Source organism: Triticum dicoccoides, chromosome 6A (assembly GCF_002162155.2).
Source record: "Triticum dicoccoides isolate Atlit2015 ecotype Zavitan chromosome 6A, WEW_v2.0, whole genome shotgun sequence".
Classification (NCBI taxonomy): Eukaryota; Viridiplantae; Streptophyta; class Magnoliopsida; order Poales; family Poaceae; genus Triticum; species Triticum dicoccoides.
The window spans coordinates 565006512-565027302 of NC_041390.1; the positions used below are offsets into that span (position 1 = coordinate 565006512).

The 20791-nt window shown below is 45.7% G+C and overlaps 2 long non-coding RNA genes across 3 annotated transcripts in view; both read right to left on the minus strand.

Moving 5' to 3' along the window:
* LOC119317954 overlaps window positions 1-2046 on the minus strand; it is a 7113-nt gene extending 5067 nt beyond the window's left edge. The window contains exons 1-4 of one of the 2 annotated variants that reach the window (XR_005153860.1): window positions 1857-2046; window positions 1075-1457; window positions 879-984; window positions 341-352 (exon numbers count right to left, since the gene is read on the minus strand). This is a non-coding gene — a long non-coding RNA (uncharacterized LOC119317954). Of the gene's footprint in view, window positions 1-340; window positions 353-878; window positions 985-1074; window positions 1582-1856 lie in introns of those variants that run through there. The other variant, XR_005153859.1, reaches the window with a different exon arrangement.
* Window positions 2047-3775: 1729 nt separating this feature from the next.
* On the minus strand, window positions 3776-5192 carry LOC119314939. Its single transcript, XR_005152509.1, has 6 exons — window positions 4976-5192; window positions 4827-4868; window positions 4663-4712; window positions 4461-4543; window positions 4172-4266; window positions 3776-3987 (listed from the first exon to the last, which is right to left on the minus strand). It is a non-coding gene; the product is annotated as an uncharacterized LOC119314939 (long non-coding RNA).
* Window positions 5193-20791: the final 15599 nt, after the last annotated feature.

Below are 20791 nucleotides of genomic sequence, written 5' to 3' on the forward strand. Positions count from 1 at the left end.
GTTTGAGGTGAAGTTGAGGCCGGCCGTACATTTGTTATTATTATCCATCTAAGTGATGGACATTAGATGCGATAATATGGAACACGAGGCAACATGAATTCCGTTAGGTAATCGTCAACTAGAACAAGCTTATGGATGATGATGAAACATCACACATGTAGTGGGAAGACATTTAATGAGAGGGGGGGCTGGGGTGGGCGAGGAAGCACGAATATAGATGGTGATATTTTTTTTCATAGTTACTAACCTCTCCGTCTAAATAAAACACATTCAATCAATAAGTTATTGTCATAAAATTTACATGTTATCCCGTGGCAACGCACGGGTATTCAACTAGTACTATTTAACTGATCTATGATGAAAGAAAAGAAATCAAAATCGAATACACATCAACATAAGCTTTAATTTATCAAGAAAATGCATTTATATAATTTCTAATTAGCTCATATGATAGTATAAACAAAAATAAATTACAACATGTTCAAATGAATTATGAGGGCTCAAGACCTCGAACAAGATGTGAAAACCCAAAGTCAGATAAATTCTGACTGCACACCTACTTGTAACTACTTCCTCTGTCCGAAAATAAGTGTCGTTGAGTGCTAAATTTGACACTTATCGCATGCATTTGTATGTTCGCTAAATCAAAGAAAAAATAAAGCAGGAAGTACATAAAGTCCGGGCTGGTCAAGTCTACATTGACAACCGCTACGTGGGAGGAATTAGACTTTGTTGCTAGTTAGTACGTACAATACAGTCTATTCATGCTAACAACATTTTCTATTACTCTTAAATCACACATCATGTTTCTATTTTCTAAATTAGAATAGTGACCTCGATATAGCAGAAAAAAACACACGTGTAGCTAGCTTAATTACCTCACAAAGCTATTACCAAGGAAGTAGCGAAATCTTCAGCTCCTTCTGGTTCTTGATCTGTTTCCACTTGAGCAATCCCTCTCTACCTCCCAATCTTCACTGATGCCTGCAAAAAGTATGCACATGGGACTGCATTAAGATAGCCAAATGAACAAATAATCCAACAAAATCATTCACTATAACCAAGAATAGTTACCTTCCTAAACCACAACATGAAATCCTCTAGATAGCCTCGTTTCAAAAGAGAAAACTGAACAACTATAGGATGGCAGAGACGCCAAAATAGCTCAAATAATCCAGCCACTGGCTGATTTCCAGGCATTATTGTGACACATACTTGCACTTTCTAAAGCACCTACAATAATAAGTTAGAAAACCAATTTTGGCCTTCATCACACAAGTATCGAGAAGACACTTCCTGCTCACTGATGAGTGACCTTACTTAAGTACCGAAAAATCAAAACAAAATGTTGATTTCAAGAGGGGAAGCAGACACAAGTAACTTCAGATATTGCTGTCATTTAAGATCTATACTGGAAGATGTTGTATCAATAAATATATATAATTCTTCAAATAAACCTGCGACAACATGCACACAAAATCAGAAAGAATCGGAAATGTTTCGTGCTTTGTAGAAATCTTTATAATTGAAAACTAAATATATAAAACTCATTGCAACTCATCTTTGTTTAGTACAACACTCTGTAACATGAAACCAAGAAACTCAAATTTTGTTCAACTTTCATACCCTCAAAATGCATGGCTAATTACTGATTGCAAGAAGTTTTAACTCATATAGAAGATAATACAACTCTATTTCACTTTAGATCAAGGATTCTGCCAAACTTTTGAAACTTATACCATAAATTCACATCTTATCTCTGCAAAGAAATGCAAAATTATGTAGAAGATAACATGGAGTTATTTTCACAAAGCCTCTACAGGATGGGATAGAGCTGATAAAGAAGAGTGCCATACCACTTGATAATCAGTGTCGGCCTTCATACTGAGAAGAGCATAACAGAGGAAAACTTCATAGTATTGAATAGAAAAAATATGCAAAACACACACAATGGCGGGTAATAGCATGCTTACCTGTACCACATGTATTTTTGTAAGAAATTACATGGCATCAACAATGAACTTGTCGTCAACTTGCAGTACATGGGAACACTGCAGGACGGCTTGTTCCCTACATTTGATAAGTTCACCATCTTGTTACGATGATATCAATAAGAAACAATTGCACATAATGGTACAGTAACATTTCCGTGATACCAATGATTCGCCATAATAAGAAATAAGGTGTAGAATTAAAAACTATAGAGGAAATGAATGTACATAGGTCATTATGCAGTAGAGAAAAATATAACCAGCCAAAGTGATAAATCAGTCTCTATGTGTAAAGGCTGGAGGCTATATTCTGATAAGTCAGAATCCATCAAAGCAAAAGCAATCCAAGATTATCTTTCCTAAAAATGTAGATGAATGAAATAATGCTTCGCATTCAGTATGCCATTCTTATTTCTTTCAGGACTTTAACAAGGAAATTCACAGAAATTAGAACATTACTTAAAATCATCTTTATTACCCGTGATCGTGAGCTTGTCAACAAAGTTAATTTGTGTCATTGTCCCTTCCTGAGATTACCCCGGCAGTCACCTCATTATTGACCTATATGCCATCTGACAACATCAAATACCTCCTTCCATGGCAGAGGATATATTCTACACCACTGCCACTGCAAAGGAAACATGAATGAACTAAATGAGCATGTAAAGACTATAATAATAATATACATATGCTGACACCTTGAACAAATAGTACAAAATTACCCATGGCCTGCACACAACACACAACACCCACCTTATCGCAAATATCAAAACAAATTTGTGAAAAACCAAAGACACAAATTCCACTCAAAGATAATCATATGCAATCCTGATATGTTAACCATTTGATGAAATGCGTCGATCACATATCAAAACCAACATTGAGACCCAGCCTACTGATAGAGGCCACTATTTATAACCATTTTATTGGGCATTAGCTTTAACCTAAGAGCCTGACACGTTTACGCATTGAGAAATTGTAAAATATACATTGTGAAAACTAATTATATTCATTCATTGGCCATGCAACCATGTGAATTAGAACCTTACCAGATAGAGTATCTACATGAAAAAATAGATACAACATAAGAAGATAAGAGAAAATAATGTTATGTATCAACCCGCAACCAAAAATATGTTGGCAATATGAGGAAAATCATCTATAAAAAGTGTTATCTTAACCATTAATTCATAGTATAACATCACCATAAAATATCAGTATGCTTGTATATATAATGTGTTGAATAAAAGTTGTACAACTCATTCCATTGAGCTGTGGGTCCGGTCGTCCGGGAATAAGCATGAGCAAAATATTTAAACACTTCATCTGACATTGGATCACTGGAGGTGGTCAAGAAATTAACATGTGTTTCCTGCCTAAAGAAAGAAAAATAGGCAGAAAGTCTGCACACTATCTTGACTGATTGGTATGATTATTATAAAGAAAGATCATGAACTGCAGCTCTTCCCAAAATATATAACGAAGAAGCACCATTTCAACTACAGCATGGGATAATTTGGAACAGTTTCACTGTCTACAATGCACTATTTAATAGAGGAAAATTATGCCTAAACTAAACTTGCTGAGAACCTCGCCAGGCGCTCATAAAAGTATCACTCAAATTTGGCGCGGAACACACAAAATATCTTGTTGAGAGACGATGCTACTCTTCATTCCAGTTAGCTATATAAATGATACATTTTACTTTTTTGCACTTTGTCAAGCAGGTAAAATCTGTAACAAAAGAAATGTTCACACAAAGGAAACACTGAAATTACCTTTATAAATAAATATAACCAAGTCAACAAGCAGTAGATGCATCAGATCAGTCTTGCATGCCGTCAACTAAATGGAAGACAACCAGAATATACCGGATCTGCACTGAATGTTGGCTGTTTCTGTCAAAGGTGTTGCTAGCCCTCTTTTGTGTGAGGCAAAACTTGAGAAATCAGCAACCCATGAAGAAATCGTCGGCTACCAATCACATGGTCAGCAGCTGAAACAACAAGAAATTAAGCAATTAGTTAACTAAAATTAAGAACAATAGACTTCAAATATGAATCTGAAAGGCAATGAACAGGGGAGACATTTTTCTCTCTACAAATTCTTCTAGCAACAAAGAATTTGTGCATAGAAATAGGTATCTTCCTTTAGTTGAGCTTTTCAGTTTGAGAAATTACCTCGAAAATCCTAGAATAGTTGAGATTTTCATATGTGGGCCTCTTCATGCCTTCTCCACTACTACCTGTTGCCACTTGTGCTGGTCAGACCTAAACTGTGATACAAAAAATAACACGGATTAACAGAGCAAGCTCCAAAACTCTACAGTAGGAAAACTATCTGAATCTCGCTGCAATGCAAAATGAGTTTGCGCATTAGTATGAAGTGACTCTAGTAACTATATTGTCTATTCAAATCTTATTAGCATTGCTTGTCATACCAAACCAAAGTTTCAGGTTTCAAAAGTACCTGCATTAACTGAAAACCATGTACACCGAGCCCGTCCTGTTTGGACTCCTTTACATGTGTTTCTTAAAATTATCTGAATCTCACTACAATGCAAAATAAGTTTGCGCATTAGTATGAAGTGACTCTAGTAACTATATTGTCTATTCAAATCTTATTAGTATTGCATGTCATACCAAACCAAAGTTTCAGATTTCAAAAGTACCTGCATCAAAATCTGAGCATAATCACCCCTTAGCCCGATGCTTCCAAAACCTGAGCATAATCACACACAAAATAAGGAAAATTTATTATAACAGCCACATCAATTCATTCATTTTGGTTATTTGCATCAAATTAGGAATTAATCAATGTATCAAAAAGCGAAACCTGATGAAGCATCAGGGAAATTAGCAGACCATCCTGCACGACCTGAATTATTACACCACCCACATCAATCAAATTAGTATAACAGCCTGAATTACTAATTGAAAAGAATAAATCATGAAAGAAGTGGACAAGAAACCATGAAAGAGTACCAACAGAGATGGAGGACAAGGGGCGAGAGTATGGGCCGCATGTCATCCAAGAAAATCTGTACAATGGTGGGATGACGTCGATGACAAAGAAATAACATGTGGTTCGATTCCTTCCTCTTCTCCTCTCACTCCAGCCCCCTCTTTTCCATCCCTCTCTTTCAAACACACGTGATGTCCTCCCCAGAGCAGTCCTCCTTGAGGATTTATACAAACAGCTGGTGGTCGCATCTACAGCCTCAAAAACAGATCACAATTTTAGAAATAATTATGTGCATAGCTGCAGCCACCTCTACACAATAATAATTCTTGCAACGCAATGCAACCGAATCAAGAGAGAGGGAGAGAGAGATAGAAATTAGAGAGGGGTTGATAGACTCACGAGCACACTTGAGGCAGCGAAGACGCAAGTGAATAGAGCACCTACGCGTTGGGGAAGAGGGGGTGGGCGTCGACGGACGGGACAGATGGCACCAAGCTCGTGGATCCTCCGTACATATCTGCCTCTTCTGGCTGCGAAGGCGCTCGAGGAGAGGACGGTGGCGTTCAGCGGAAGGCTGCCCTCCTCACCCGCATGGCCGCAAACCACCTCTTCCTCACTCAGTTCGAGCCCATGCTCTTCTATGGCGGCTGCGCCCGATCCAGAAGAGAGGAGGAGGAGCCAGCCGGTGGCGGCTCCAGAAGAGAGGAGGAGTGGCGGCGCGATGCGGGAGGCCGTGGGAAAGAGGGAGGAGGCACCGCCGGATGGGGAGGAAGGAGGAGGCGAGGGAGTGGAAGGAACGAGGAGGACGTGATCCTTTTGACTGCTCGATCTAGGTTTTTTCACGGGCGTCTTCATTGGTCACCAACCGAGTCGACGAGCACTTCGCTGCCGTGTGGACCAACGTTTTATGGGCCCAATGGCAGTAACCTAGTAAATCAGTCAAGGATGTAATAAAAGATAGCAATGAACAGTAAAAATTGAGGGTGAAAAACGATCGAGCGAGTTGATCGAACGGCCGACCATTGCGCGCCCGCGAAGGCCTCCAGATGGGCGGGTACCCTAGCAGGTTTTATATGTTCGATTTTGCACGGCTTTAAGCCTTTGCTTTTGCTTCTTTAAACTCCTCGCGGTGGCAATAAGCCTTCTATGAAGGTTTTCTTGCTCCAAGTGCCTTTCTGGGATGATGTGTGCATCGTCGTCCGGACTGTTCTCCTCTCCGGAGACAGCTTGGTGAGCTTTGCCCTTGGCGTCACCATGATCGGGCAACGGTTCCGTACTATGCTCGGCGTCCACTGGTTCGTCCTGCTCTATCGCTGGGTCCATGTGGTCGTCGTTTGCTTTGGAGTCGTCCGGGGTATTATTCTTTCATGCGCTGTTATCGTTGTTTTTGCCGAGGTGGGATTTGGAGGGCGCCTACGTCGTCGTTTTGGCTACTTCTCGAGGGGGTTACCTTCCACTGCATCCCTCTGTTCCTTGTCATTGTTTTCTTTGGGTGTATCCACCATGTATATATTGTGTGATGAAGTGGCCATCAAGCGCCCTGTGGGCGGTGGTTCATGTTTCTCTCCTGCATCAACATCCATACCGTCGATGTCTTCGGGGCCGAAATTAAGCATGTCAGTTAAGTCGTCGACAGTGGCTATTAACTGGGTGGTGGGTGGGGAATATATTTCTACGTCGTCCACTTCCCACTCAAGCCGGACATAGTTCAGCCGAGGGTCTCCTGACAAGGAGAGAGGAGATTTCAATGAATCTAGCAACTCACCCAAAGGCGAGTGTTGAAAGGTATCCGCGGAGGTGAACTCCATGATCGGTGCCCAATCGGATTCGATAGGCATGGACGCAGGCGGTTAAGAGCCTGTGGTCGGGGATGAATCCAAGGGTCCAGCAACACAGGTCTCATAGGGAGTGAAGTCAGTATTTGGCTCTATCGCCGCTGAGTGTGCGGCCTCTGTGGTGGGGTTTACCCACACGTCCTCGGACGACACGATCTGCTCCGGATCGAAGGCCGGAGTAGCCACAGGTGTGATCCCCCGAACACCGTCCGATGGCAGAGCTAAGTCATGCTTGTCGAGACTGTGCGGCACACCTGACATGGGCTCGAATCCGTCGAAGATCAAGTCTCCGCGGATGTCGCCAGTGTAGTTTAAGCTTCCAAACCTTACCTGATGGCCAGGGGCGTAGCTCTCAATCTTCTCCAGATGGCCAAGCGAGTTGGCCCGCAGTACAAAGCCGCTGAATACGAAAATCTGTTCGGGGAGAAAAACCTCACCCTGGATCGCATCGTTACCGATGATCGGAGGAGCCATCAAGCCTTATGGCGAGGACACAGTGGAACTCTCGATGAAAGCACTAATGTCGTTGTCAAAATCGGCGGATCTCGGATAAGGGGTCCCGAACTGTGCGTCTAAGGCGGATGGTAACAGGAGGCATGGGACACAATGTTTACCCAAGTTCGGGCCCTCTCGATGTAGGTATACCCTACGTCCTACCTGATTGATGTTGATGATATGAGTATTACAAGAGTTGATCTACCACGAGATCGTAGAGGCTAAACCCTAGAAGCTAGCCTATGATTCTGATTGTTCTTGTCCTACGGACTAAACCCTCCGGTTTATATAGACACCGGGGGGGGCTAGGGTTACACATAGTCGGTTACAAGGGAGGAGATCTTCATATCCGAATTGTCAAGCTTGCCTTCCAAGCAAAGGAGAGTCTCACCCGGACACGGGAAGAAGTCTTCAATCTGGTATCTTCATAGTCCAACAGTCCGGCCAAAGTATATAGTCCGGCTGTCCGAGGACCCCCTGATCCAGAACTCCCTCAATAGCCCCTGAACCAGGCTTCAATGATGATGAGTCCAGCGCGCAGATTGTCTTCGACATTGCAAGGCGGGTTCCTTCTCCGAATACTCCATAGAACATTTTTGAACCCAAGGGTCGTGTCCGGCTCTGCAAAACAAATTCCACATACCACCGTAGAGAATATATTATTCCACAAATCCAATCTACTGAAAATCTTTTCATAACGTGACGTCCTGCCGTGGCCCGGTCATTATGAACCATTTTTCCCTGCCTGCCATCGCACGTGTTGCGAGGAGGCTTTCCAGGCACGTCTTGTCGAAGCAGAGATCGTGTCCCCCCATCACGGGATTCTCATCAATACGGGTGTGGGTAACCCAGCCGTGTTTGTTAATATGACTCCTCGACTTTAGGCAAGTTCCAAATGGGCACGCGGAGGACGCTTGATATTCACCCTCTTTATAAAGGGGCCAAGGCTTGTCCTTTTCTTCTCGTGCTCGATCCTTCCCTTCCCCTGTTGGGGATCGTAGCAGAAAACAAAAAAATTTCCTACGTTTCACCAAGATCAATCTATGGAGTCGACTAGCAATGAGAGGAGAGTGCATCTACATACCCTTGTAGATCGCGCGCGGAAGCGTTCAATAGAACGGGGATGATGGAGTCGTACTCGTCGTGATCCAAATCACCGATGACCAAGTGCCGAACGGACGGCACCTCTGCGTTCAACACACGTATGGAGCGGATGACGTCTCCTCCTTCTTGATCCAGCAAGGGGGAAGGAGAGGTTGATGAAGATCCAGCAGCACGACAGCGTGGTGGTGGATGCAGCAGTGATCGCAGCAGGGCTTCACCGAGCTTCTGCGAGAGGGAGAGGTGTAGCAGGGGAGAGGGAGGCGCCAAGGCTTGAGGTGCGGCTGCCCTCCCTCCCCCCCTTTATATATGCCCCCTAGGGGGTGCGCCAGCCCTAGGAGATGGGATCTCCTAGGGGGGGGCGGCGGCCAAGGGGGTGGAGTACCCCCCAAGGCAAGTGGAGGCGCCCCCTCCCCTAGGGTTCCCAACCCTAGGCGCATGGGGGGGCCAAGGGGGGCGCACCAGCCCACTATGGGCTGGTTCCCCTCCCCACTTCATCCCATGGGGCCCTCTGGGATGGGTGGCCCCACCCGGTGGACCCCCGAGACCCATCCGGTGGTCCCGGTACAATACCGGTGACCCCGAAACTTCCCCGATGGCCGAAACTACACTTCCTATATATAATTCTTCACCTCCGGACAATTCCGGAACTCCTCGTGACGTCCAGGATCTCATCCGGGACTCCGAACAACTTTCGGATTACTGCATACTCATATCTATACAACCCTAGCGTCACCGAACCTTAAGTGTGTAGACCCTACGGGTTCGGGAGAAAGCAGACATGACCGAGACGACTCTCTGGTCAATAACCAACAGCGGGATCTGGATACCCATGTTGGCTCCCACATGCTCCTCGATGATCTCATCGGATGAACCACGATGTCGAGGACCTAATCAATCCCGTACTCAATTCCCTTTGTCAATCGGTACGTTACTTGCCCGAGACTCGATCGTCGGTATCCCAATACCTTGTTCAGTCTCGTTACCGGCAAGTCACTTTACTCGTACCGTAATGCATGATCCCGTGATCAACCACTTGATCACATTGAGCTCATTATGATGATGCATTGCCGAGTGGGCCCAGAGATACCTCTCCGTCATACGGAGTGAAAAATCCCAGTCTCGATTCGTGCCAACCCAACAGACACTTTCGGAGATACCTGTAATGTACCTTTATAGTCACCCAATTACGTTGTGACGTTTGGCACACCCAAGGCACTCCTACGGTATCCGGGAGTTGCACAATCTCATGGTCTAAGGAAATGATACTTGACATCCAGAAAAGCTACAGCAAACGAACTACACGATCTTTGTGCTATGCTTAGGTTTGGGTCTTGTCCATCACATCATTCTCCTAATGATGTGATCCCGTTATCAATGACATCCCCATGTCCATAGCCAGGAAACCATGACTATCTGTTGATCAACGAGCTAGTCAACTAGAGGCTCACTAGGGACACATTGTGGTCCATGTATTCACACATGTATTACGATTTCCGGATAATACAATTATAGCATGAATAATAGACAATTATCATGAACAAGGAAATATAATAATCATTTTATTATTGCCTCTAGGGCATATTTCCAACAGTCTCCCACTTGCACTAGAGTCAATTATCTAGTTACATTGTGATGAATTGAACACCCATGGAATTCTGGTGTTGATCATGTTTTGCTCTAGGGAGAGGTTTAGTCAACGGATCTGCTACATTCAGGTCCGTATGTACTTTACAAATCTCTTTGTCTCCATTTTGAACACTTTCATGAATGGAGTTGAAGCGACGCTTGATATGCCTGGTCTTCCTGTGAAACCTGGGCTCCTTGGCAAGGGCAATAGCTCCGGTGTTGTCACAGACGAGAGTCATCGGGCCCGACACATTGGGTATGACTCCTAGGTCGGTAATGAACTCCTTCATCCAGACTGCTTCGTGTGCTGCCTTCGAGGCTGCCATGTACTCCGCTTCACATGTAGATCCCGCCACAACGCTTTCCTTGCAACTGCACCAGCTTACTGCCCCACGATTTAAAATATACATGTATCCGGTTTGTGACTTAGAGTCATCCAGATCTGTGTCGAAGCTAGCATCAACGTAACCCTTTACGACGAGCTCTTCGTCACCTCCATAAACGAGAAACATTTCCTTAGTCCTTTTCAGGTACTTCAGGATATTTTTGACCGCTGTCTAGTGTTCCATGCCGGGATTACTTTGGTACCTTCCTACCAAACTCACGGCAAGGTTTACATCAGGTCTAGTACACAGCATAGCATACATGATAGACCCTATGGCCAAGGCATAGGGGACGACACTCATCTTTTCTCTATTTTCTGCCGTGGTCGGGCATTGAGCCAAGCTCAATCTCGTACCTTGCAATACAGGCAAGAACCCCTTCTTTGACTGATCCATTTTGAACTTCTTCAAAATCTTGTCAAGGTACGTACTCTGTGAAAGACCAATGAGGCGTCTCGATCTATCTCTATAGATCTTGATGCCTAATATATAAGCAGCTTCTCCAAGGTCCTTCATTGAAAAACACTTGTTCAAATAGGCCTTTATGCTTTCCAAGAATTCTATTCATTTCCCATCAACAGTATGTCATCCACATACAATATGAGAAATGCTACAGAGCTCCCACTCACTTTCTTGTAAATGCAGGCTTCTCCATAAGTCTGCATAAACCCAAACGCTTTGATCATCTCATCAAAGCGAATGTTCCAACTCCGAGATGCTTGCACCAGCCCATAAATCGAGCGTTGGAGCTTGCACACCTTGTCAGCATTCTTAGGATCGACAAAACCTTTCGGCTGCATCATATACAATTCTTCCTTAAGGAAACCATTAAGGAATGCCGTTTTGACGTCCATTTGCCATATCTCATAATCATAGAATGTGGCAATTGCTAACATAATTCGGATGGACTTCAGCTTCGCTACGGGTGAGAAAGTCTCATCGTAGTCAACCCCTTGAACTTGTCGATAACCCTTAGCGACAAGCCGAGCTTTATAGATGGTCACATTACCATCTGCGCCTGTCTTCTTCTTAAAGATCCATTTATTTTCTATGGATCGCCGATCAACGGGCAAGTCAGTCAAAGTCCATACTTCATTTTCATACATGGATCCTATCTTGGATTTCATGGCTTCCAGCCATTTGTCGGAATCCCGGCCTGCCATCGCTTCTTCATAGTTTGAAGGTTCACCGTTGTCTAACAACATGATTTCCAAGACAGGGTTGCCGTACCACTCTGGTGCGGAACGTATCCTTGTGGACCTACGAAGTTCAGTAGCAACTTGATCTGAAGTTTCATGATCATCATCAACAACTTCCTCTCTTGTCGGTGGAGGCACCTCAGGAACATTTTCTTGAGCTGCGCCACTTACCGGTTCAAGAGGTAATACTTCATCAAGTTCTACCTTCCTTCCACTTATTTCTTTCGAGAGAAACTCTTTCTCTAGAAAGTACCCATTCTTAGCAACAAAGATCTTGCCTTCGGATCTGAGGTAGAAGGTATACCCAACAGTTTCTTTAGGGTATCCTATGAAGACGCATTTTTCTGACTTGGGTTCGAGCTTTTCAGGTTGAAGTTTCTTGACATAAGCATCGCATCCCCAAACTTTTAGAAACGACAGCTTAGGTTTCTTCCCAAACCATAATTCATACGGTGTCGTCTCAACGGATTTCGACGGAGCCCTATTTAAAGTGAATGCGGCAGTCTCTAAAGCATAGCCCCAAAATGATAGCGGTAAATCGGTAAGAGACATCATAGATCGCACCATATCTAATAGAGTGCGATTACGACATGCGGACACACCATTACGCTGAGGTGTTCCAGGCGGCGTGAGTTGTGAAACTATTTCACATTTTCTTAAGTGTGTGCCAAATTCGTGACTCAAGTATTCTCCCCCACGATCTGATCGCAAGAACTTGATTTTCCTGTCACGTTGATTCTCAACCTCACTCTGAAATTCCTTGAACTTTTCAAAGGTCTTAGACTTGTGTTTCATTAAGTAGACATACCCATATCTACTCAAGTCATCAGTGAGGGTGAGGACATAACGATAGCCACCGCGAGCCTCAACACTCATTGGACCGCACACATCAGTATGTACGATTTCCAATAAGTTGGTTGCTCACTTCATTGTTCCTGAGAACGAAGTCTTGCTCATTTTACCCATGACGCATGGTTCGCACGTGTCAAATGATTCGTAATCAAGAGACTCTAAAAGTTCATCTGCATGGAGTTTCTTCATGCGTTTGACACCTATGTTACCAAGGCGGCAGTGGCACAAGTATGTGGGACTATCATTATCAACCTTACATATTTTGGTATTCACACTATGAATATGTGTAGCATTACGCTCGAGATTCATTAAGAATAAACCATTCACCATCGGAGCATGACCATAAAACATATCTCTCATATAAATAGAACAACCATTATTCTCGAATTTAAATGAGTAGCCATCTCGTATTAAATGAGATCCTGATACAATGTTCATGCTCAAAGCTGGCACTAAATAACAATTATTGAGGTTTAAAACCAATCCCGTAGGTAAATGTAGAGGTAGCGTGCCGACGGCGATCACATCGACCTTGGAACCATTCCTGACGCGCATCGTCACCTCGTCCTTCGCTAGTCTCCGCTTATTCCGCAGCTCCTGCTTTGATTTACAAATATGAGCAACCGCACCGGTATCAAATACCCAGGAGCTACTACGAGTACTGGTAAGGTACACATCAATTACATGTATATCACATATACCTTTTATGATGCCGGCCTTCTTGTCCGCTAAGTATTTGGGGCAGTTCCGCTTCCAGTGACCACTTCCCTTGCAATAAAAGCACTCAGTCTCGGGCTTGGATCCATTCTTTGGCTTCTTCCCGACAGCTTGCTTACCGGGCGCGGCAACTCCCTTGCCGTCCTTCTTGAAGTTCTTCTTACCCTTGCCTTTCTTGAACTTAGTGGTTTTATTCACCATCAACACTTGATGTTCCTTTTTGACTTCTACCTCTGCAGATTTCAGCATTGCAAATACTTTAGGAATGGTCTTTTCCATCCCCTGCATATTGAAGTTCATCACAAAGCTCTTGTAGCTTGGTGGAAGCGACTGAAGGATTATGTCAATGACCGCGTCATCCAGGAGATTAACTCCCAGCTGAGTCAAGCGGTTATGCAACCCAGACATTTTGAGTATGTGCTCACTGACAGAACTATTTTCCTCCATCTTACAGCTGAAGAACTTGTCGGAGACTTCATATCTCTCGACTCGGGCATGAGCTTGGAAAACCATTTTCATCTCTTCGAACATCTCATATGCTCTGTGTCGCTCAAAACGCTTTTGGAGCCCCGGTTCTAAGCTGTAAAGCATGCCGCACTGAACGAGGGAGTAATCATCAGCACGTATCTGCCAAGTGTTCATAACGTCTTGGTTCTGTGGGACGGGTGCGTCACCTAGTGGTGCTTCTAGGACATAATCTTTCTTGGCAGCTATGTGGATGATCCTCAGGTTCCGGACCCAGTCCGTATAGTTGCTGCCATCGTCTTTCAGCTTGGTTTTCTCTAGGAACGCGTTGAAGTTGAGGACAACGTTGGCCATTTGATCTACAAGACATATTGTAAAGATTTTAGACTAAGTTCATGATAATTAAGTTCATCTAATCAAATTATTCAATGAACTCCCACTTAGATAGACATCCCTCCAGTCATCTAAGTATAACATGATCCGAGTTGACTAGGCCGTGTCCGATCATCACGTGAGACGGACTAGTCAACATCGGTGAACATCTTCATGTTGATCGTATCTTCTATACGACTCATCCTCGACCTTTCGGTCTTCTGTGTTCCGAGGCCATGTCTGTACATGCTAGACTCGTCAAGTCAACCTAAGTGTATTGTGTGTGTAAATTTGTCTTACACCCGTTGTATGTGAACATTGGAATCTATCACACCCGATCATCACGTGGTGCTTCGAAACAACGAACTGTCGCAACGGCGCACAGTTAGGGGGAACACTTTCTTGAAATTATTATGAGGGATCTTCTTATTTACTACCGTCGTTCTAAGTAAACAAGATGCAAAAACATGATAAACATCACATGCAATCAAATAATAATGACATGATATGGCCAATATCATATAGCTCCTTTGATCTCCGTCTTGGAGCTCCATGATCATCTTGTCACCGGCATGACACCATGATCTTCATCATCATGATCTCCATCATCGTGTCTCCATGAAGTTGCTCACCAACTATTACTTCTACTACTATGGCTAACACTTTAGCAATAAAGTAAAGTAATTACATGACATTTATGTTGACACGCAGGTCATAAATAAATAAAGACAACTCCTATGGCTCCTGCCGGTTGTCATACTCATCGACATGCAAGTCGTGATCCCTATTACAAGAACATGATCAATCTCATACATCACATATATCATTCATCATTCATCACAACTTTTGGCCATATCACATCACAAAACACTTGCTGCAAAAACAAGTTAGACATTCTCTAATTGTTGTTGCAAGTTTTTACGTGGCTGCTATAGGTTTCTAGCAAGAACGTTTCTTACCTACGCCAAAACCACAACGTGAATTGCCAATTTCTGTTTACCCTTCATAAGGACCCTGTTCATCGAATCCGATCCGACTAAAGTGGGAGAGACAGACACCCGCCAGCCACCTTATGCAACTAGTGCATGTCAATCGGTGGAACCGGTCTCACGTAAGCGTACGTGTAAGGTTGGTCCGGGCCGCTTCATCCCACGATGCCGCCGAATCAAGATAAGACTAGTCGAGGCAAGAAAATTGACAATATCGACGCCCACAACTACTTTGTGTTCTACTCGTGCATAGTAACTACGCATAGACCTAGCTCATGATGCCACTGTTGGGGATCGTAGCAGAAAACAAAAAAATTTCCTACGTTTCACCAAGATCAATCTATGGAGTCAACTAGCAACGAGAGGAGAGTGCATCTACATACCCTTGTAGATCGCGCGCGGAAGCGTTCAATAGAACGGGGATGATGGAGTCGTACTCGCCGTGATCCAAATCATCGATGACCAAGTGCTGAACGGACGACACCTCCGCGTTCAACACACGTACGGAGCGGATGACGTCTCATCCTTCTTGATCCAGCAAGGGGGAAGGAGAGGTTGATGAAGATCCAGCAGCACGACGGCGTGGTGGTGGATGCAGCAGTGATCGCAGCAGGGCTTCGCCGAGCTTCTGCGAGAGGGAGAGGTGTAGCAGGGGAGAGGGAGGCGCCAAGGCTTGAGGTGCGTCTGCCCTCCAACCCCCTTTATATAGGCCCCCTAGGGGGGTGCGCCGGCCCTAGGAGATGGGATCTCCTAGGGGGGGCGGCGGCCAAGGGGGTGGAGTACCCCCCAAGGCAAGTGGAGGCGCCCCCTCCCCTAGGGTTCCCAACCCTAGGCGCATGGGGGGCCCAAGGGGGGGGCACACCAGCCCACTATGGGCTGGTTCCCCTCCCCACTTCAGCCCATGGGGCCCTCCGGGATGGGTGGCCCCACCCGGTGGACCCCCGGGACCCATCCGGTGGTCCCGGTACAATACCGGTGACCCTGAAACTTTCCCGATGGCCGAAACTACATTTCCTATATATAATTCTTCACCTCCGGACAATTCCGGAACTCCTCCTGACGTCCAGGATCTCATCCGGGACTCCGAACAACTTTCGGATTACTGCATACTCATATCTATACAACCCTAGCGTCACCGAACCTTAAGTGTGAAGACCCTACGGGTTCGGGAGATAAGCAGACATGACCGAGACGACTCTCTGGTCAATAACCAACAGCAGGATCTGCATACCCATGTTGGCTCCCACATGCTCCTCGATGATCTCATCGGATGAACCACGATGTCGAGGACCTAATCAATCCCGTACTCAATTCCCTTTGTCAATCGGTACGTTACTTGCCCGAGACTCGATCGTCGGTATCCCAATACCTTGTTCAGTCTCGTTACTGGCAAGTCACTTTACTTGTACCGTAATGCATGATCCCGTGATCAACCACTTGATCACAATAAGATCATTATGATGATGCATTACCGAGTGGGCCTAGAGATACCTCTTCGTCATACGGAGTGAAAAATCCCAGTCTCGATTCGTGCCAACCCAACAGACACTTTCAGAGATACCTGTAATGTACCTTTATAGTCACCCAGTTACGTTCTGACGTTTGGCACACCCAAGGAACTCCTACGGTATCCGGGAGTTGCACAATCTCATGGTCTAAGGAAATGATACTTGACATCCAGAAAAGCTACAGCAAACGAACTACACGATCTTTGTGCTATGCTTAGGTTTGGGTCTTGTCCATCACATCATTCTCCTAATGATGTGATCCCGTTATCAATGACATCCCCATGTCCATAGCCAGGAAACCATGACTATCTGTTGATCAATGAGCTAGTTAACTAGAGGCTCACTAGGGACACATTGTGGTCTATGTATTCACACATGTATTACGATTTCCGGATAATACAATTATAGCATGAATAATAGACAATTATCATGAACAAGGAAATATAATAATCATTTTATTATTGCCTCTAGGGCATATTTCCAACATCCCCCGCCTTGAGTTCCGAAACCCAAGGCTCAGGCTAAGTGCTTCGGACCTTCAACCATGTCAGGATCCAACCTTCAGGGCCGGTGGGTCCCCTCTTTTGTCAAAGAGGAGGACATCAGGAAGCTAAGAGAAGCCAGGTATCTGACCGCCGAAATCTCGCACAGGCTGCCTACTCAAGGGTAGGTCATCCCCACTCCTGAACCCAATGAGAGCGTCGTATTTGTTTCCCACTTCCTCCGAGGGCTAGGTTTTAGTCTTGATCCCTTTGTTAGAGGGCTTATGTTCTATTACGGGCTCGATTTCCATGATCTAGCCCCAGATTCCATCCTTCACATCTCGTCGTTTATCGTCGTATGTGAGGCCTTCCTCCGCATCACCCCACACTTTGGCTTATGGCTCAAGACCTTCAATGTGAAGCTGAAGACGCTCGATGGGCGACACGTAGAATGCGGAGGCGCCACAATAAGCAAAGGCGTCGATGCCCCATAGCCAAAGGGTTCCTTCCCAGAGGTGTCCAGCTTATGGCAGCGGGAGTGAGTTTACATCACAGCTCCCGAAGTACTAAGTGGGTAGCTCCCCCCGCCTTTCGTTCGGGCCCTTGCCGCAACTAGCGTCATGGGTCAACAAGGGGTTGGACTGCGGGCCAGTTAATGACATGCCGACATTGCAGAGTCGCATCCGGGATCTCCTCAAGAGAGATGTCAGCCTTGTCAAGGTAATGCAAGTCATGCTAGTTCGCCGGGTCCTGTCGTGCCAACGTCGATCTCTCCGTATATGGGAGTTCAACCCGGAAGGACCACGAGCTATTCAGCAGTTCTTTGGCATGACGCTCGAAGAGATGTATGGATTGTTCTTCGGATCATGAATAAAGTGTCCGGACACCACCGAGGATGCGGGTCTCAACTGCAACCGTCCAGATACCCAGGTAAGTAATTCTACGGCCGAATATGCTGTCTTTTTATTTGTCACAACATTATTCTGAAAAAAAATCAATCTTGGCCAGGACTAGATAAGAAAGGCAAAGATGATCAGGTGTTCGGCCCCCCTTCCCGAAGGCTCACCAGATCCTGTACTAGCCCGGATGCTCGAGCACGCACCTTATCAAGTGCCATCAGGGGAAGATAAAGGGAGGGATAAAGAAGCCGAAAGCGGGCCTCATGCATCACTCGTCTAAACCGGGGGAATTAGTGTCTCCACGAAGGAGGATGATCGGGGAGAAGAATCTAGAATCCCCTCCCCCCTAGGAAGGAAAAGGACTGCCTCTGATGACTTGGAAACGAAAGATTCCAAACGAGGGAGGAAATCTTCATCAGGAGGCACTGCCCCGGAGGGCGTCCTTACCGCACAGTGCCCGCAAGGGGGCCAGCCCTCCACCGAGCTGTAAGTGAATCAAAAGTTCTTTTGGTAAATATATCATGCTTTATCTCCGAGGACAATAACCGACTCATATATCTTGCAGTCCGGCCTGTAGCCCTTCTCAGCAGAGTTTGTCTTTGGGGGATCTTCTTCCGAAGATGATGGAGAGCGAAACGCCTCCCCCTGCCTCCCCGCCTCCTGGGGCGGACGACCTTGAGGTGTCATCATGGAGGGTTTCTCCTGATCCGCCAAGGCCTGAAGGTGACCCTTCGGCCACCCGCAGTTTGGAGTATTCTTCTCCTATGGAGAGCAACAAAAAGAGTCCGGGACTGTCTAGTGGGCAACCAGCGCACTGATGAGTCTTTTGGAGAGAGCGGCTATTTCAGAGGAGCATCGTACTTTAATGAGTATAGTGGTTGAGAGGATCTCGTCCGCCACAAGTGGGTTGCATGAAGCTTTTATGAGCCTGCTAAGAGGTTTTGAGGTACGCAAAGTAATATATAACAATTTTTTGATGGTACCGCACACGCTAGGTGTGCTCTATACAGATAGTAGCCCCTGAGACTCTGGTTGCTGTCCGAAGGCGGCAAACAGAGGATCATAGTCCCAGGTAATTATTGTGCTGCTTTCATGTGCAGGCGGCTGACGGCCCGGTGGCTGGTCGGACTGCTGAATTTGCCGGATTTATCCGGCAACTTGACATGGCAGATGCTGACATCGCGCTTGTGAACAAGAGGCTTGACGAGGCACAGGGTATGTATTTTTGGGTGGACAACAAATATTAAGAGGAGCATGATGCTAGTATCTATAATATTCTGTGACTGCAGATGGAGCTGCCGCTGTGGAGACACTTCGGGCGGAACTTGCCCAAGCCAAGGAACAAGCCAGGAGGAGTGATGCGGCCGCCCTAAAGGCGGCCGAAGAGTTAAGAGCCGAAAAGGCTGCTCATCGCCAGAGCGAAGACAAAATAGCCAAGATGGCTATTGAACTGAAGGATGCCGCCAACCGGTATGAGCTGCTTGAAAATGAAAGCCAAGCGAAAATGGCGGACTTGGAGAAAAAACCATGGTAGCAGCTAAGGAGACCCGCTCTAAAATCAGAGCGGCGAAGGAGGAGCTTCGCCAGGCCGGAGATATCACGGCTGGGAAGCCCTCTTTATTGCGGACGAAGTTCAGAGATCCGAAGTATGCCCCTCTGGATCAATTATGGAGTGCTGCCGACGCGTATACGGACATGGCAATGAGTGCTGCTGATGCGACTGAGTTCTTCAAAGATCAAAAAGATCATGAAGTGGAAAAGTTGTTCTGGTCGCAGTTCGGTGCTCCGACGCGTTCGCTGCTGTTAAATGAGCAAATGGCCGAGTGGGCTGAGCTCCATAGGTTGTCCGGGCTTGCCATGAGGTCTGTCGTTGATCATCTTTGGCCGGGAGGACCAAGGCCGAATAGTTATTTTGGTTTAGTGCAAAGATTCCTTGGCGTTGTGCCGCATATTGACGCCGTAAAGAGGTCGGCGTGCATAGAGGGTGTGCGGATGGCTCTTGCCCGTGTTAAGACATACTGGGCAGAGATGGACGCCACCGCTATTGCAACCCGGGGTCCGACCGTAGGCCAGGTCTCGTCCGAGCACTATTTTGAAGAAGTCCTAGAAGGCGCTCGTCTAATATAGGCTCAGTGCTCGAAGAGTATCATGTTCGAGTGACATGTATCCCAATTTGTGAAAACAATGTGATTTGGTTTATAAAAGGCTGTGTTTATACTTTTGCCTGAAAGTATTATGATGCCTCCTGTGCGGCCGTTTTATGTATGTATATAACCTGAAAGTTTGCAGTCGTCGGCTTCAACACCCACGCATATAGTGCGGGGGTGTTCGGAAAAGCGCGTATTCACACTTGATCCAACGTCTTGGTCCATTAAGGAGGTGATAGCGCGGCGAACAAGGCAATCGGACTATATTGCTTTAACACTTTCACTTAGCCATAGGATTTTGACAGTGGGGCTACTATATAGCCCCTGGTACTTCCGCGCTTATCCCGAATACGGTGCGCGTACATACATGACCGAGAAACCGGTCCTTCGTTAATGCGGAGGAATCACAAAGATTCCGCTAAGTCCTCGAGTGGTTGACCAGTCTCGCGCTTTACCATGACAGTTAGATTTCGGCTTTCTCTACTGAGGTGCTCATCCAGATGAACCAGGGCACAATCGCAGTAGTTCTCCCGGTGCCACCTTAGCCGATAGAGTGGAACGTAAGGTAGCAAAACACGGGAGCCAGGCAAACCCAACTATTGACCAAAGACATGATTCGAAACTGATGCATATAAGGCCAAACTCGCGATGCCGAACACTCCCTAAGGTATTCGGTCTTTACAACGTATACTGGGCTAAGTAACGCCCTTGATAATAAGCCCTGAATTTCCAGGTACGTGCATTAGTCTGACGTGATGGAATG